This window comes from Myodes glareolus, chromosome 2, assembly GCF_982192425.1.
Source record: "Myodes glareolus chromosome 2, mMyoGla1.1, whole genome shotgun sequence".
Taxonomy (NCBI): Eukaryota; Metazoa; Chordata; class Mammalia; order Rodentia; family Cricetidae; genus Myodes; species Myodes glareolus.
Window position 1 is genome coordinate 86118077 of NC_142027.1, and position 4366 is coordinate 86122442.

A 4366-nucleotide genomic window follows, 5' to 3' on the forward strand; every position below is an offset into this window, starting at 1 on the left:
AACTTGTGGGAGTCAAGTCTCTCTTTCTACCATATGGGATCCACTTATAGATTGTCAGGCTTGGCAGCAAGCATCTTAACAGACAGCCATCTTGCCAGCCCTGGATTTTTATTAATGTAAATGCATCATTTCATGTGATTGGTATACTGAGTAAGGATGAGGATGACTTGAAGAACACTTTAATAATTACAGTTTTTCATGAGAATTTGAATTGGTCTCAAGCTCCATCTTTGTAACGTTTGTAGGATGGTTACCTGTCTACTGCTTGAGCACCAATGAAATATAGAGTTATGACAAGTAAACCAAACAGTTTTTATTGTATTTTGTGTGGGCATGTTTGTGTGGATACACGTGCGCATATGGAGGCTAGAGATCAGCCGTAAGGATGGTTCATCAGGAACCACCTACCTATTTATGCTTGTTTTGTTTTGACACAGTCTCACTAAATAGCTCTGACTGGCTTGAATTTGTAAACTCATAGATTCCCCCTTTCCTCTGCCTTATTCTCCCCACATGCTGGTATTAAGGGCATTTACCATTATTCCCCACCCTGCCTTAGATTTTGAGACAGAATCTCACTGGACTGGATTTTGTCAGTTAGGCTAGGCCACCCTACTAGAAAGTCCCAGGGACCCACTCATGTGTCTCCTGAGCTTTGGGATTACAGACCTACACAGCACCCTACTCAACTTAGGTCTATGGGTTCTAGGGAGGTTTTCACAGCAAATCTTTTGCCAACTGAGGTGTCTACTCTGCCCCAATTTTAATTATTGGAAAAACGGATTACCAGGTAACATTACCAGTCCTTAGGTGGTTGTGCAAATAGAGCCCAGGGTTACATAGAAGAGATACTATTGATAGAAAGTCAGAACTTGGAGGAGGAGATCTGTATGGAAGAAATGACATTTTGGAAACTTAAAATATTAGCAAAGTATCTCACATCCAAGAATCATTCTATTTTTCTCTTCACTCCTGTCTTGTAAGTATCCTACCCAAATATGACTTCACCCTAAATATCTGGAGCCCTTGAGCCCAGTCACCCCATTCTCTAGAGCATTGTGCTTTGGGGTCTTCAGTCAAAACTTCATTGTCTGCTGGGGTGCACACTTAATCTCAACATTGAAGAAATTGAATTGGGAGAACTACAAATTGAAGACCAGACTAAATAAATATGCATAGCAAAAACTTGCCTCAGAAAAACATCACCGATACACTTAAGATAGGGAAACTTTTAGTTAAATTTGACCTCTTCTACCCTGCCAAGAGCCTATATTTCCCACACTTGGCCCGTTTTTTTAAAAGATAGTTTTGTACTCACTGAGTGTCTGCATTGTGCCAGGCCTTGAGAACAGATAACAGTAAAAAAACTTCGTTTTTGAAGGCAAGATTTCTCTATATATCCCTGATTGTCTTAGAACTCACTCTCTAGACCAGGCTGGCCTCAAACCCAGAGATCCACCTGCTTCTGCCTCTTAAGTGTTGGGATTAAAGGCCTGTCCTACCACACCCAGTTTGACAGTAGGAACTTTTAAGTCTAAATTCTCTGAAAGAAGCAAATTCAGGGTCAAGTAGGAAACTGCTTTGGGCAGAAAGGAAAGTTTGTCGTTGTCGAGAGCTCTAGAGAAAGAAGAAAGTAGCTCTGTAGTGGGGAGAGCAAATGCATGCTTGGGGGACAATGTGAAGTGGTCCTAAAGGTTGGAGAACTGAAAGATTTGCGTGTTTTAGTGTTTGTAGCTGGCCAGAAGGAGAAGACTTTGCTCTCTGGATTTGCGTGGCGGGGAGCTGAAGCGGTGTGTTACTTTGGTTACAATATGGGATGATGGAGTAGATATAGCAAAATCAAACTAGAAGCAGAGATAATCTTTAAGAGTCAAGGTGGCCCAGAACAGTGATAAGCTAACAGTGCAGAGAAGGGTGAAATCCTCAGGAACAGGATGTGGAAGTCAGAAAAACATGACTCCATCTTCCATCTAGGACTGGGACCAATTACTACCAGGAGCTTAAAAGAAGTCAGACATTTTGTTGTGAATATTGTGGGCATGTGTTGAGGGCCATGGAAGAGATCTAAGCTAAAAAATAAACTTTGTGAGTCCTAGTCATAAAGCTGTAAGTCAACAAAGGCTGCAGAGTGACAAAGACGGAGCCCAAGAACCAAACCTTGAACAACCTCAGTGGTAAAGTGTGGCGAAAGGAGTAACTGATGAGATGGCAAATTCTGCAGAAAGTGGAGCCATGGAAGCCAGGGAAAGTGATTGAGTAAGTCAGCCAAGGGTGGGGGGAGGGGGGCAGTGTCTGCTGGAGTTAGCACCGAGGTTACTGAGCTGTGGGTAGCAGCATTCTTTTGGGATCTAAGGAGAGGACTTTGCTGAGGAATGACTTGGTTTGAGTTTTCTAAAGATAAAATGCACACAACCATTAGAAGGGGGTGTTTAGGTGGCCGCAGAGATGATGAAAGTTTGGAGTCAGGGTATAAAGATAATATTCGGGTGGCAAAGATTCTAGAAAATCAATCTCAAAAAGTAAGGAATCTTGGAAGATGTAAGAAAGCCCAATAAGCTTGGTGATGGTGGCTCACGCCTTTAATCCCAGCGCTCGGGAGACAGAGATGGGTGGATCTCTGAGTTTGAGGCCAGCCTGGTCTACAGTGTGAGTTCTGGGATAGCCAGGGCTGTTGAGAAGCCCTGTCTCGAAAAACCAAAAAGAATAAGAAGAAAAAGCCCAATTAGTACACAGAAAGTTTTCTACTAGTGAGCACCACATCTCACAGTACCGTTGCAGTAAAGGATTAATTACCACCTGGGGCATGCAGTTGGAATCTGTTTAGGGTGGCCATAATCAGGTTCACATGAAACGTCTTTTGAAGGCAGATGGGTGAAGGGAGAAAAGAGGGAGTCTTCCCCATCCTGTCCATGCCTCCCTCCCCCCATGGAAGTAATTGTTGCCTGGAGTCAGTAGGAATTGAAGGAGGGTTGAGCCGGGGGTGGGTGTGGAACTACTGAGTTTGAGGTCTACTTAATGAGTTCAAGGCCAAGGCCATGAAAGAAAGGACAGGAAAAAAGAATGTGAGAGACAGACTTGAACTTGAATCATTTATTTATATAAATGGGGGGGTATAAAAACCTCACTATCTTACTTACTCTCTAATAACATTGCACTCAAACCACTGCAGTGTTAATGGTTCAAGATCAGAAGTTGTGTTCGGCTGTAAAATCCTGTGTCCTCTAAAGAGCCAATCATTAAATAATATGCCTACATGCCAAAGGCTTTTAATATCTAATAATTCTGAGTATTTGGCTTAGCGCTTGCCATTTTCAAAGCACTTTACAAACTAGTTCTAAATTACATATAGCAGTAACATCTAAGTGCCTAATTGACGTAGTACAGGTTTGTGCAGTATCTCTGTAGAGAAGAAAAAGTGTCTACATAAAAAGTGATCCATTTAGTTGTGACCCAGAGCATCCTGCACTTCAAGAGATAGGAAAGTACATCCGATTCTTTGACCCATGATTGATCACCCTTTTCAGTTCATTTATTAAGATTGTAGTCTCCAGAAGAAGGAAAAGAGCATAATCAAGATGGATTTGAAAAAAAAAATTAGTTAAAAATATTTGGTGGTGGGGGTTGAGACAGCCTGTCTATGTAGCCCTGGCTGTCTTGGAACTCACTATATAGACTAGTCCTCAGATTCACAGAGATCCTCCTGCCTCAGCCTCCTGAGTGCTGGGATTAAAGGTTGTAATGCTTAGCTAATACAAATACATTTTTAAAAAAAGATTTTAGTCTTCCATGTCTTAGACAAAAGTCATGTTTTGGTTATAAATTCAGGTGATCTTTGGATCATTCTTCAATCAGATCCCCTAAGAGATGCCTCCAGATCCATCAGTTTGTTTTCAAAGATTCCAGATCTTTCCCTTTTCAAGCCAAATTCTTAATACTGTATTTTCTTTAGATTTTATAAGATATTGTGGTACACTTGCTGTGTAGGTCCTTTTTACTTCAAAGAATGCTTATCACACCCAGCCCACACGGAACCTCACACCGTCTACCAGCGAGTATGCACCTATTAGCACCACCCTGAAAAATGATGGACGCGAGAGTATAATGAGTCATTCTAACAAAGCTTCTGTGATTTGGAGCAGTGTAGATTAGTTGTACATATGAAGAAGAAGACTTTGTGCTAATGTGTGATGTTGCATAGGTAAGTTTGGAACATAGAATGGAACAGATAAGGCAGGCTTGAGGCAACCGCTGTTTCCAGGGCACCATCCTGCTGACAGCTGCACTCTATCCTAGGTGCTGAGGACAGCAAGAAGGTAGGCATAGTCTGCTTTCCAGGAACTCGTGCAATCCTGAAGCTAGTGGACTG